The following is a 14,909-nucleotide window of genomic DNA, read 5'->3' on the forward strand; positions in this document are numbered from 1 at the left end:
GGGTAATAACTTAAAAACCTCTAAATATATTTTATAAAATAGTATATATTAATATTTATATAAATATATTTAATAGATACATAGCAAAGCGTTTAGTTAACAAAACTAAATGCTTAATTTGCATTGAAAGCTTAAAGAACTTAAATACGTCATCAGTAGGTCAAGAGGCTGCTTTAGTTCAAGCAAAAAGTAAAGGATACCTTACACATCCAGATCACAATTTGTTTATAATTCTAAGATATCTGGAAACTTGTTTTGAAAAACATGCTAACTCAAATGATGTGTTTGAACTTACTTATAATGAGTTCTTTAATAATAAGTTTGAGCTTAAATTTTCTTGTTCAATGCATAAAGTTGAGATGTTAACTAACATTTTTTCTTATTATATAACAATGAGAATGAGACAGTACACTTATCAAGAAAATCAAAAAAACCTAAAAAAAAAATAAAACTAAAAAAAGTTGTCTAAATTAGTTAAATGTTAAAATTCTTGTTTATACCTATTTTTTTTTTATAGTATTTATGTTTATACAGTTAATCATCTTTATTCCTTATATTACTTATGTTTTGAATCCAATATTATTATGTACTTTTCACATATTGTTTGTTAATTGGCATATAAATATATAATGAGTACTTATAACTTATAAGCGTTAAAATATGTTTTACATTTATTAGAAAGGGCATACTATACTATTTACTGTTTATTTTTATTAATAATATGAAATATGAATTTAATATTTAATATTTATGAAATATGAATTTATTATCGTCAATCGTCATTGATAAAATTATTCAAATTGCTTAGATAAAACATTTATTATATGGAATATTTCCGCTTGGAGCGCCACACATTAATTATTGCAATAGTCATTTCGTATTTCACCTTATCAGTAGTCGATGTGCAACCTGTATAATATCTTTAATCGTGGTTGGTGACCAGATCTAACCTACGAAAAGGTGGTGGACTCATTTGTCAGACGCATTAGCCTGCAGTCTTGTAAAAAATACTTTTGAAAAAGTATTAAGATACTTATAATAGTATTCGAATAAAAAAGTATTAAAAATACTTTTAAAATAGTATTATAAAAATGTATTTTACGAATACTTTTAAAATATTTGAATACAAATACAATTAATTTTTTTAATTTTATGTTATATAATATATATATATATTTTACACCAGGATTATCAGGGTACCTAGGTACCCTTTTATGGTAAGTATTAACATAATAGCTATTATGTTAATACTTACCATACATTTTAACAATAACTATAACATGTCTGAATATTTAGAGATAATATATACACATATTTTATCCTGCATTCAGATATATTTCAACAGTTCAACTAATATTAATTACATTTTAATAAAAAAATAAACTAAAGAGATGTATTAACTATTAATATGGAACTATTTTAAATTTTTTAGATTTTCATTCATCTTAAAAAAATTCCGATGTAGAAACCATATAAAATTTGATGCGGTATTTTCCAAATTATAAATATTGTTATTAAGTAAGTACTTAATATTAGTTTTCAACGAAGACAATATTATTTTTACTGTTGTCAATTTGTTGTGAAAAATAATAAAATGGACTTTATGGTATTTTAATACAAGTATTTATATTTTGCTAAAAATACTTTTAAAAAATATTTAAAATACTTGTATTCGAATACTTTACAAGACTGTTAGCCTTTCAATGGGGAAATTGCGTCCATAATAAAATTGGAGGCACGAAATGGGATGACAATTGGAACAGAGGAGCGTGTGGAGCATATTATTGTGAAAATAGCAGTAATCGATATAATATACTATGAGCCTAACTTTATTACACAAATTCGCAAACCACACAAAAATACAATAATTACGTATAAATATTTATAATGGCTAGACAGTGGATACCTATGAGATACTTTTTATTCTCAGTTATAACATTGTTTTGTTTTGATGTTTATTTCTTTAAAAAGATAAAAGGTCCCGCTCAACAGGTTCATACAAGACAAAATTCTTTGAATTTTTTTTTGTTATTTATGGATGTTCAAAATTGTTTTCAACTTATGTGTACAATTGATGTTATTGGGTAATACAAATTGAAAATAAGAAACACGGTTCCTCAAATGTTACTGCTTTAAAAAATATAGAATATACATAGAAGTATTTTTTTTTTTATAACTGTTGAAATTCAAATTCTTATAAACATTATCAAAATCACAAACATTTTTAATATATTATATATTCCCATTTAGAATCCAAAAATTGGAAGGATAATTATTTTCATGCAATAAAACATTATTTTGTACAAAATACATATTAAAAATAAATAAATAACACATACTTTCCATCACTGTAAATAACAATGATAATTTATTTAAAATAGGGCAAAATACACTAGAGGCATAATTATATATCATAATTTATGCAAAAAGTTTTGGGGAAAAGTATCTTTCAGATTGTTCTAAAATGTTATTCTAAATTTTAATAAATAATTAATTATATTATATTATAGGAAACAGTAAATGAAACAAATTACTAAAAACTACGCTCCTGAAAAATTTAAACCGATGTGTGGACACATAAATCTGCAATGTGTAGGTGCTTGTGGCCAATGACGATTAGTATAGACATTAGACACTGTTGTATAAAAGCAAGATAGAAAGATAATATTACTTTGAAGTGATCTTTAACAACTAGTCATATTGAATAATAATTATATGTTTTGTTTAAAACGACTAACACATAATAAAATTATAGGTAAAGCAAAAATGTGATGCTTTGAATGGCAAACGTCCAACGTCAATCATTTCTTCGTTTGTCTAGGTGATGACAATCCTTTTGAAAATTTTTTTTTTAATTTTAAAATTAAAACGTATTTTTGTAAAATCTGAGTTATGAGATATAAGCGTTGACAGCCCCATGATATTCCAAGAGTAGCCCCCAAAAGCATTGGAAAGTGAAAGAATCAAAATACTCAGCTGCCAGAAACAGTAGACAACTACATTAAAATGAAAATAATATGGAACGACCCGTTTATTTATCCGTGAATTAAATTTTGAATTTTAAAGATCACAATTTCGTGTACTAGACAATCATTTTAATGAATATAATAATATTGAAATTATGGTATTAATGGTCAGGTTAAGTAAGAATTGGGTTAATAAAACATTCAACTATTCAAAAACTGGAACTAAACTGGAACTGGTCACTGGATAAAATAGTTGGTGTAAGTACCTAACTATACAAAAATGTTTGATTTGTTATCTGGTAATTTTAGGAGAAGGTATAGTAAGAATATGGCAATAAACGTAACAACGAACTTACTGGTCATAGCTGTAAAAATATATATATATATATAAAATACCAAAGTTATTAAAAACACAAGAGGTATAAGATATAATATGAAATGTGTAGTTGTGTTTAATGTGATTGACTCCTCTGGTTTTCTCTACTGCTTAAAAACATGTAATAATTCTGATGTAAGGTTGATATATATTAAAAATATTGAATATTATGTGTATATTTAGAAGTGCCTATTATTTATTTATTTTTTATTATGCACTACATACAATTAAAATAATAGTTAAAATTGAATTACAAATAATAATAACTATCTATATGAATCTTTTATTTAAAAAATGAATAATTAGTTGCTTTTTTCAAAAATCATGCTAGTAAGAAACATTGTTATTAACATAAGTTGGACTTATTTTTTTCATGCAAATTTGCAATAAAATAAAAATACAAAAACGACATACCTTTATTTTCTAATTAAAAATTTAAAAAAGGTTTATGAGTGATTATTTTTTATATTACTGGCTTAAAAATTGAGATTGAGATTGACAAACTATAATCAAACATAGTTTTATCAATTACAGGTTACTATAATTAAGTATAACTTCATATCACAACAATTCAGTCTAGTGAAGGTAAACATAATTTTTTTAAAAGGTAGGAAGATACAATATCTAGATTTGAAACAAAATACTAAACTATTTTTTATAGCTCTTCCACGAATGCATATTAAAATTGTTCAACATATATATTTTATAATTGAAATTAGGTTGCAATTAGTCATTAACTAATCAATGAAATAATGTACATTATCACTCATAACATAAAAAATATTTCGATATTGTTTTTGTTATTTATAGATTTTCAAAATCTTTTTAAACTATTTTGTATAATTTATATTATAAGGTAAAAAATTGAAAATTTAATACAATGTTCCTCAAAAATTACTGCTTTTAAAAATATCGAAAATACAGTCATAATTTTGTTAAGACCATTTAAAAGTCCAGTGTGTATGAACTTCATTAAATTAGCAAATATTTTTAAATTATATTATAATCCCGGTTAGAATCTATAAATGTAAAAGACAAGTTCAATCAAAAACAATTTATTATTTATATCTGACTGTTAGAAATTCAATAAAATGATAGTAGCCTGGTTTGGTGCTGTGGTTGTCCTCCGTTGTATTCTTTAGTTTAACCAATAGCTGGTGTCACTAGTCCTCGGATATGTGACCACCCGAGTTATCAATTAATTAATAACAAACCTACATTCTAACAACCACATAGTTGATGTCTTGAAAATTAATAAATAACAAGATATAAATAAAAATAATTTAATAGCACTTACTTTCTTGTCCTGTTAAGAATAATGTTTGATAAATAAAAAACTATATATATTAGGTGATATTTACCATAAATATATTTTATAATATATTAATGTTTTTACCAATGTATTTATTATATAGGTATATTATTATTTTAAACTATGTTTTCTTTTGTTTTTATATTAAATAGGACCTAACAAACGGTGTGGATGTATTTTTTTGTAAATTGTCCTTGTTATCATATGCACAGGGTATTTGTTCAGTTATATATTTCTATTTTTTTTTGTTATTGTAATTGTAAATATTAATGTATAAACCATTTTTCAATAAAAAGTTTGATTATCAAAATCAATAATTGCCCAATAGACAAAAAAAAATGAATAATCTAAGATTAACGAACTTAAATTATTTTTAACATTGTAAACTGAAATACTAAATGACATTGCTTTGATTTTGAAGTCTATGAACGCATTATCTACTTATTTGACTGGAGTATCATCTGCTCCAGATATTTGGATATTGTATATAAATTTATGTTATGTTTAAGTTCTAAATTACCCCATGCCTAAAACAGCTCTTATTTGCCAACTTTTCGGTACAATATTTTATTTTGTAAAAACAAATGGTATTGTTATACACGGTTTCTTAAGAGTTACTGCTTTAAAAAAAAAATCAAAATTATACAGATTTCATTTTTTTATGCCCTTCAAAAAGTTCAATTTGTATAAACTTCATTAAAAATATAAACATTTTTAAAGTACATTATAGACTGAACAGAACCCAGAAACTTAAAATTCCATGCAATAAAACGTTATTATTTTTCCTTTCTAATAGTTATTAAACTGAATAATAGTGTCCTGGTATGGAAGTATGGAACGGTGGTTGCGGTAAAGCATGATTGAGCATGACACCATGAAACCTTTTTAGCAATATTATTGAGCATATAATATTTTATCCAATGTTGCCAAATTCACGTCGCAGACATTTTGTAATTTATTATTTTCAAGTATTATTACACCAATTATTATGATATCTGACGCGAGGTGCAAGCCGAGCCCCTCAGCTTTATCGAAAATGTTATCGATTAATAAATTAGATCCGGGGCAAGACGACGTTTTAAACATATGGCATCGGGGGAAAATATAAGATAATTAAGATACAATTCCAAAATTATTATAGAATTAATATCAGTGTTCGATCACCTATAGTCGTGTATAGTGCGTTTCGTATAAGTGAGTTTATAGTTTTTATTTTTTTTAATATGTATATTAGTGATATAACAATTATTTTATCAAAAAGAGGCAAAGAATTGGCCTTAGTGAATTTATACAAATATAAATTAAATGGACAGCGGAAAAAAATAATCTTTTGAGATGGAGGTGTACGAATAATAAATGTTCGGCAATAATGTTCTCAGGTATAGAGAAACGTAAAGTGATTGAAACTGCTGGACAACGTAAACATGATCAAATTTCTATTGAGAAAATAGAAACTCGAGTTTTGAGAGGAAATTGCAAGAGAAAAGCTGCAGAATTAATTTCCACACGGCCACTTAAAACTGTTTGCGCCGAACTTTTAAATTCATCTTCAACATCAAATTTAAACAATCAAAATGTAAGAAATGTACGGAAAGCAATGTATGATAAACGGAAGCAGACCTATCCTAAATTAACAACTTCTTTGGATGAAGCAATTAATCAATTAAAAGACTTACAAAATGAAGAAAGTTTTAAATATAAGGGTCAACAATTCATTTACATGTCGACTGATGATAATTTTGTATGTTTAACTACGGAATAAAATATACAATTTATGACAAATAATTATATTAAGTATTTTGGTGATGGCACATTTAATTATGCTCCAAATTATTTTATTCAGTTGTACACAATACATGGATATAAAAATAGATACTACTTTGAATAATAAAGTTAAAAATTGAAAAAGGCAAAGGTGCAGAGTTTTAGACCTAACATAGGTGCTCAATCGTGTTGGTTTTCTTTTGTATTTCAATTTCCTTTGAAACGCCGACATAATGGTCGATCAATCGTGTCTCAGTCACAACCGTGTGCTGACGTCAAGCATCAGATATTCTCACTAGTTCTCGAACAGGTAACAATTCTTGCCACATTTACTCCATATTTTTTTTTTTGTGACATCAACGGTGCTGTTGGAACTGCTTATAAGCATTTTATTGACAAATACACGTTTTCAAACCAACCGCATCCTCCCTTATAGTTAAAAAACTACTGAATAACCTTAGGGATAATAGTTGATGCGTTAAATATGCATAAAAAAATATAATATATAAATAAAAATAATTATATGACACTTACTTTTTCTTGCTGTTAATAATATTGTTTGATAAATTAATAAATATGTACATTGTACAAAGGTAGGTAATACTTTTCATATATTTATGTTATAATATGATATTTTTTTATGTTTATATTATGTTTGTATATTTTAATTATTAACAAGGTTTTCTTTTCTTTTTATAAAATATGAGATACAAATGGTATGAATGTATTTCATTTGAATACATTTTACATAATTATATTTCTGTGATAATATTTGATATTTGGTAAATTTGCCTTAAAGTCGACGACACGGGTTATATTTTGTTCATTGACATATTTATGGTCGTTGGAATTTTAATGTATACACATTTTTTTAAACGAATATTTTTAGTATCATAAGTATAGCCACACTTATAAAAACAAGATATAAAGATAATATTATTGTCCTGAAGTGATCTATACCAACAGTAGTTAAAAAGGTATAACGAAAATAATAATTTTTTTCTTTAGAAACACATTCATAAAAGTTTTACAATATTTGTAATCATTATAAAGTGAAAATATGAATCAGTGATTTATGAACTTTACACTCGCCATTCGTTTATTGAGGTGTACCTACCAACACCATGACATTAACCTCTTTAAATTCAAATTTGTATGAACTTCGTGAAAAATCACAAACATTTTTATAGTAAACTATATCTCTATTCAGAATCCAAACATTTAAGGGAAGATTTCCATGGAAAATTTCATTATTAAGTACCAATAAATATAAAAATAAATAAATAACACTTACCAGATTCACCTGTAATTAATAAAGAAAAATTAATTAAAATAAATCATAGTTAAAATTATATATCCCAATAAATGTATAAATCTAGTTTTAGGAAGATAAGTTTTTCAGATTGCTGAAAACCTACTATATAATATAAGGTAACGAGATTTTTAACAACGTAAACTTAAATCCTAAAGCAGACAGCTTTGATTTTGATTATTATAAATTATTGATCAACATATTTATTGGAGTAAGATCTACCCTAGGTAACTTAATATTGTTAATAGTTTCATATAGAAAGATAAATTGTTCTAAAGTGATCTATAACAACTAGTTATTTTGAATAAACAAAATATTTTTTTTTTTTAAATCCAACAAATTACTAAAAGCTATGCTTCTGAAAAAGTAAAAATGAAGTCATTGGAAGTTTTGAAATATCGTTTACAATATCGTGGACTGGCGGCATCAAATCAAGTCATTGTTTTATGCAACGCGTCTGAAGATATTCATTTCAATGAATATAACATGGTTATAATATGATTATATTAATAGTAGGGTTAAGTTAGAGTTGGGGTAATCAAGTCATTCAAATATTCAAAAACAGTTACTGAATAAACCTCACATTGAAACTGATCACTTGATAAAATAGTTAGTGTAAGTAATTACACAAACGTGTTTGATTTGTCATCTAGTAGACAGGAAGAGGGGTGTCGTCGTACCAAAAAACAAGCTGAGAAGACAAACTATCTGCAGGTGGCAGACAATGTGGGACGCAAGCAAAAGAGGCGAGTGGATGAGACAACTGATCCCAGATATCAATAGATGGCTGGAGTACGGGCCAAGAGCGGTGAGCTACAACATGGCTCAGGCGTTAGCGGGCCACGGGTGCTTTCAGTTCTACTTGTGGACCAAGGAAAGAACGTAAAACCTGTCATGCGTACACTACCCAACAGCCAGTGATACCGCGGAGCATACCATCTTTGAATAGAATGAAGACAGACTGGTTCTATTGGATCTTCTACGGAGACAACCGAGGTCAAGTTATGTGCAGGATCTGCTGTGCGGATCGGTGCAGGAACAGCTCCCGACGGACAGACTGCGAAGAGATAAGATTTTAGAGGCTGCCAAGAGTATCACTGGGGCATTCATGACAATGGTGGGGTCAATCGTGACTATTAAACAGGAGTTGGAAATAGTAAGGCAAAGAGCCGAGAATGTCTAATTCCTAGTTAACTTGATTCATGTGGGCTGAAGGCCAAATTAGGAGGTTAGAGGCCTTCCAGATATTTTTAAACAAACGCTAAATGCGCGTTTGTATTTAATCTTAGATACATTTTATTATTTCATTTATTTTTTGATTAATAAACGATGTGCGCAAGGAGGCAGCAATGGAAATCTAAACTTCCTTCCCTGCACACGATTCCAAACAGAAAAAAAAAAAAAAAAAGGAGAAGGGAAAAATATTACAATAAACATAACATTAAACTTACCCACATTAACTGCAAACAATATATATCAAATACCAAAGTTATTAAAAATACAATAGGCTAAGATACAATATGAAATTTATAGTTTTGTTCAATATGATTGACTCCTCTGGTTTTCTCTACGGCTTATAAAAATGTAGTATGTGTAATAAAAATGTTATTATAGGTACAATTTTATATCACAATAGTAATTGTTACTGTAATAATCTAGTTTTGGGAAGAAAAGTCTTTCTGATTGTTCTAAAATGTTATATGCTCAGTTTTTATAGCTCTTCCACGAATGCATATTAAAATTGTTCAACATATATATTTTATAATTGAAATTAGGTTGCAATTAGTCATTAACTAATCAATGAAATAATGTACATTATCACTCATAACATAAAAAATATTTCGATATTGTTTTTGTTATTTATAGATATTCAAAATCTTTTTAAACTATTTTGTATAATTTATATTATAAGGTAAAAAATTGAAAATTTAATACAATGTTCCTCAAAAATTACTGCTTTTAAAAATATCGAAAATACAGTCATAATTTTGTTAAGACCATTTAAAAGTCCAGTGTGTATGAACTTCATTAAATTAGCAAATATTTTTAAATTATATTATAATCCCGGTTAGAATCTATAAATGTAAAAGACAAGTTCAATCAAAAACAATTTATTATTTATATCTGACTGTTAGAAATTCAATAAAATGATAGTAGCCTGGTTTGGTGCTGTGGTTGTCCTCCGTTGTATTCTTTAGTTTAACCAATAGCTGGTGTCACTAGTCCTCGGATATGTGACCACCCGAGTTATCAATTAATTAATAACAAACCTACATTCTAACAACCACATAGTTGATGTCTTAAAAATTAATAAATAACAAGATATAAATAAAAATAATTTAATAGCACTTACAATCTGGACATGTTAAGAATAATGTTTGATTAATAAATAATTATGTAAATAGGTAATATTTACCATAAATATATTTTATCGATGTATCTATTGTATAGGTTTATTATTATTTCAAACTATGTTTTGTTTTGTGTTTATATTGAAAAAGAGCTAACAAACAGTGTGGATGTATGTTTTGTAAATATTCCTTGTGGTCCATATGCACGGGATATTTGTTCATTAGTATATTAATTGTATTTGTCAAGCATCAGATATTGTCATTAGTGCTCAGACAGGCAATCCGTCTACTTCTTAAGTTAAGGGCCTTACAGTTAAAAATCTACTAAAGAACCTTAGGAACAATAACCACGCAGTTGATGCCTTAAATATGCATAAATGAAATATATAAATAAAAATAGGTAAATGACACTTACTTATTTCCTCTGTTAATAATATTGTTTGATAAATTAATAACTATGTACGATGTACATAGGTAATACTTTTCATATATTTATGTTATAATATAATATTTTTTATGTTTTTATTATGTTTGTATATTTTAATTTTTAACAAGGTTTTCTTTTCCTTTTATAACAGACGAGATACAAACAGAATGAACGCATTTCTTTTGAATACCTTTTACATAATTTGATTTCTCTGATAATATTTGATATTTTGTAAATATCGTAGGTATGCACAGGTTATATTTTGTTCATTTATATATTTATTGTTGTTGGAATTTTCATGTATACACATTTTTTTAACGAATGTTTTTAGTATCATAAGTATAGCCACACTTATAAAAACAAGATATAAAGATAATATTATTGTCCTGAAGTGATCTATACCAACAGTAGTTAAAAAGTATAACGAAAATAATAATTTTTTTCTTTAGAAACACATTCATAAAAGTTTTACAATATTTGTAATCAATAGTAATTAAAGTTACTTAATTAATTTATAGTTGTGTTCAATGTGATTGACTCGTCTGTTTTTCTCTACGGCTTATAAAAATGTGATTATAGGTACAATTTTATATCACAATTACTGTTATAATCTAATTTTGGGAAGAAAAGTCTTTCTGCTTGTTCTAAAATGTTATCCTGAACTTTTATAATTTATTATATTCAAGAGGGAACAGTGAATCCAACAAATAACTAAAAACTACGCTCCTGCAAAAGTTAAATCGATGTTCGGGCACGTAAAACTGCAGTGTATAGGTATTTGTGGCCAATTACAATTAGTATATATACTGTTGTATAAAGAAAAGACAGAAAGATAATATTATTTTGAAGTGATCTATAACAATAAGTTATATTGAATAATCAAAATGCTAATAACCTCCCACGCACTGAAAACCTTTTATATAATATAAGGTAACGAGATTTTTAACAACGTAAACTGAAATCCTAAATCAGTTTTATGATGGATTAATATTTCATATTTAGTAAAATTAAAATATAAAAGTAATAAACATTTAAATTATACATCTAAAACTATATATGTATATTATATATATATTTTAGATTTTGTTATAACAATTGGTTATATTGAATAATGAAAATATGTTTTGGTAAGAACGACTGTAAAATAAAAACACAAAAATGACGTACCTTTAATTCCTAATTAAAAATTTAAAAAAGGTTTATGAGTGATTAATTTTTATATCAAACAGCTTAAAAATTGTTATTGAGATTGACAAACTATCATTAAACATAATTTCATTTATTGAAAATTATTATAATTAAATATGACTTCATATCATAATTGTTCTTATCGCGAATCTTTAGTCACTCAACGTAGAAACAATCTAGTCTTGTGAAGATAAACATAATTTTTTTTAAAAGGTAGGTAGGTACAATTTCTAGTTTTGAAAAAGAATACTACACTATATTTTATAGACACTCCACTAAAGCAGACTTAAATTTTTCAACATATATTTAAAATTGCAATTAGGTACTAGATACCAATGAAATAATGTACATTATCACTCGTAACATAAAAAATACTTCGATATTTTTTTTGTTATTTATAGATATTCAAAATCTTTTTAAACTATTTTGTACAATTTATATTATAAGATGAAAAATTGAAAATTTACTACAAGGTTCTTAAAAAATGTCTGCTTTAAAAAATATCGAAAATACAGTCATAATTTTGTTAAGACCATTTAAAAGTCCAGTGTGTATGAACTTCATTAAATTAGCAAATATTTTTAAATTATATTATAATCCCGATTAGAATCTATAAATGTAAAAGACAAGTTCAATCGAAAACAATTTATTATTTATATCTGACTGTTAGATATTCAATAAAATGATAGTAGCCTGGTTTGGTGCTGTGGTTGTCCTCCGTTGTGTTCTTTAGTTTAACCAATAGCTGGTGTCACTAGTTCTCGGATAGGTGACCAACCGGGTTATTAATTACAAATTTCGCTACATATACACGTGCTCTAACCAACCATACCTATCTCCACGCTTAAAAACCTACTTCTTCACCAAGCGCCTAACAACCTCACAGTTGATGTCTTGAAAATTAATAAATAACACGATATAAATACAAATAATTTAATTTAATAGTACTTACTTAAATTGCCTGTTAAAAATAATGTTTGATTAATAAATAATTATGTAAATAGGTAATATTTACCATAAATATATTTTATCGATGTATTTAATGTATAGGTATATTATTATTTCAAACTATGTTTTGTTTTGTTTTTATATTGAAAAAGAGCTAACAAACAGTGTGGATGTATGTTTTGTAAATATTCCTTATTGTCCATATGCACGGGATATTTGTTCATTAGTATATTAATTGTATTTGTCAAGCATCAGATATTGTCACTAGTGCTCAGACAGGCAATCCGTCTACTTCTTAAGTTAAGGGCCTTACAGTTAAAAATCTACTAAAGAACCTTAGGGACAATAACCACGCAGTTGATGCCTTAAATATGCATAAATGAAATATATAAGTAAAAATAGGTAAATGACACTTACTTGCTTCCACTGTTAATAATATTGTTTGATAAATTAATAACTATGTACGATGTACATAGGTAATACTTTTCATATATTTATTATATACTATAATATTTTTTATGTTTTTATTATGTTTGTATATTTTAATTTTTAACAAGGTTTTCTTTTCCTTTTATAACAGACGAGATACAAACAGTATGAACGCATTTCTTTTGAATACCTTTTACATAATTTGATTTCTCTGATAATATTTGATATTTTGTAAATATCGTAGGTATGCACAGGTTATACTTTGTTCATTTATATATTTATTGTTGTTGGAATTTTAATGTAGGGGAGAGCGGAGTTAGTTGTTACAGGGGCAAGTTGTTACATTGGGGATATCTTGATAACTAATTATGGTAACACTGTGAAACTCAAGAAACAAATTCTATTATCATTACCCCCATAAGCTTTGTAATAATATCCAGTATAAATAAACGGTATCAAGAATAATCTTCAGTTTTCTGTTTTTTGATATCAAAAGTACATTTTTTTCATGATTTTCTTTTGTAATTACAACCCACCTCAATGGGAACTAAGATTATTTCGATACTCAAAATTTGTTTATTATATAGTACTACACCAAATTCTAGTAATATAATTCAATAGTAAATTTTTATTTGACAAAAAATTATTTGTTTAAGAAAAAAAAACTACAGGGGGAAAGTTGTTACAGTCCGTTTAATTATATGTTATTGTTATAAAAATACCAATTTTTGGCCGACGCGTCCCATGCGTCGCGTCACTCGACACTTGCTCGGTGTTAGCGTGATAACATGGTTCTCGACCCACCAATCGCCTCATTTATGATGCACAAAAAATATTTCATCTTTCTTGGAAGAGTATAGGTACTGTCATTGTTAATTTTTTTTTTTTTTAATAATTTTAATTCAAAATATATTGGTTTTGTAACAATGTGCCCCTGGGCTGTAACAATTTACCCCACCCCGGGGCAAGTTGTTATAGTTTGACAAGGTGACTAAAATATATTTATTTTAGTATTAAAAATGTACTTTTTCTGACTTTTTTTACTTAGACAGTTACCTAAGAAGTTACTTAATACAATGGTCTTACGCAAATTATGATACTGATCAAAGAAAAAATATTAAAATTATATTTGTGAAATTGTAACAACTAACTCCGCTCTATACACATTTTTTTAAACGAATATTTTTAGTATCATAAATATAGCCACACTTATAAAAACAAGATATAAAGATAATATTATTGTCCTGAAGTGATCTATACCAACAGTAGTTAAAAGGTATAACGAAAATAATAATTTTTTTCTTTAGAAACACATTCATAAAAGTTTTACAATATTTGTAATCATTATAAAGTGAAAATATGAATCAGTGATTTATGAACTTTACACTCGCCATTCGTTTATTGAGGTGCACCTACCAACACCATGACATTAACCTCTTTAAATTCAAATTTGTATGAACTTCGTGAAAAATCACAAACATTTTTAGAGTAAACCATATCTCTATTCAGAATCCAAACATTTAAGAGAAGACTTTCATGAAAAATTTCATTGTTAAGTACCAATAAATATAAAAATAAATAAATAACACTTACCAAATTTACCTGTAATTAATAAAGATAAATTAATTAAAATAAATTATAGTTATAATTATATTTCCCAGTAAATGTAAAAATCTAGTTTTAGGAAGAAAAGTCTTTCAGATTGTTCTAAAATGTTATTCATAACTTTCATAATTAATTTATTATATTTAAGACCGAGCAGTGAATCCAACAAATAGCTAAAAACTACGCTCCTGAAAAAGTGAGTATGATGTGTTGACAAGTAAAAATGCACTG

At 26.4% G+C, this 14,909-nt stretch overlaps 1 protein-coding gene and 2 long non-coding RNA genes across 3 annotated transcripts in view; all 3 read right to left on the reverse strand.

Moving 5' to 3' along the window:
- The window catches only part of LOC100302370 (uncharacterized), a gene marked incomplete in the record, with an annotated part of 74,783 nt that overhangs the window by 21,833 nt on the left and 38,041 nt on the right, over positions 1-14,909 (reverse strand).
- LOC115034786 lies at positions 2,364-10,546 on the reverse strand. The gene is made up of 5 exons (XR_003840079.1): positions 9,182-10,546; positions 7,713-7,721; positions 6,953-6,961; positions 3,757-4,648; positions 2,364-3,331 (listed from the first exon to the last, which is right to left on the reverse strand). It is a non-coding gene; the product is annotated as an uncharacterized LOC115034786 (long non-coding RNA).
- LOC115034789 overlaps positions 11,716-14,909 on the reverse strand; it is a 5,632-nt gene continuing 2,438 nt past the window's right edge. Inside the window, exons 3-4 of the long non-coding RNA XR_003840081.1 lie at positions 13,062-13,070; positions 11,716-12,657 (exon numbers count right to left, since the gene is read on the reverse strand). This is a non-coding gene — a long non-coding RNA (uncharacterized LOC115034789). The remainder of the gene's footprint in view (positions 12,658-13,061; positions 13,071-14,909) is intronic.

This window comes from Acyrthosiphon pisum, chromosome X, assembly GCF_005508785.2.
Source record: "Acyrthosiphon pisum isolate AL4f chromosome X, pea_aphid_22Mar2018_4r6ur, whole genome shotgun sequence".
In the NCBI taxonomy this organism is placed as follows: domain Eukaryota; kingdom Metazoa; phylum Arthropoda; class Insecta; order Hemiptera; family Aphididae; genus Acyrthosiphon; species Acyrthosiphon pisum.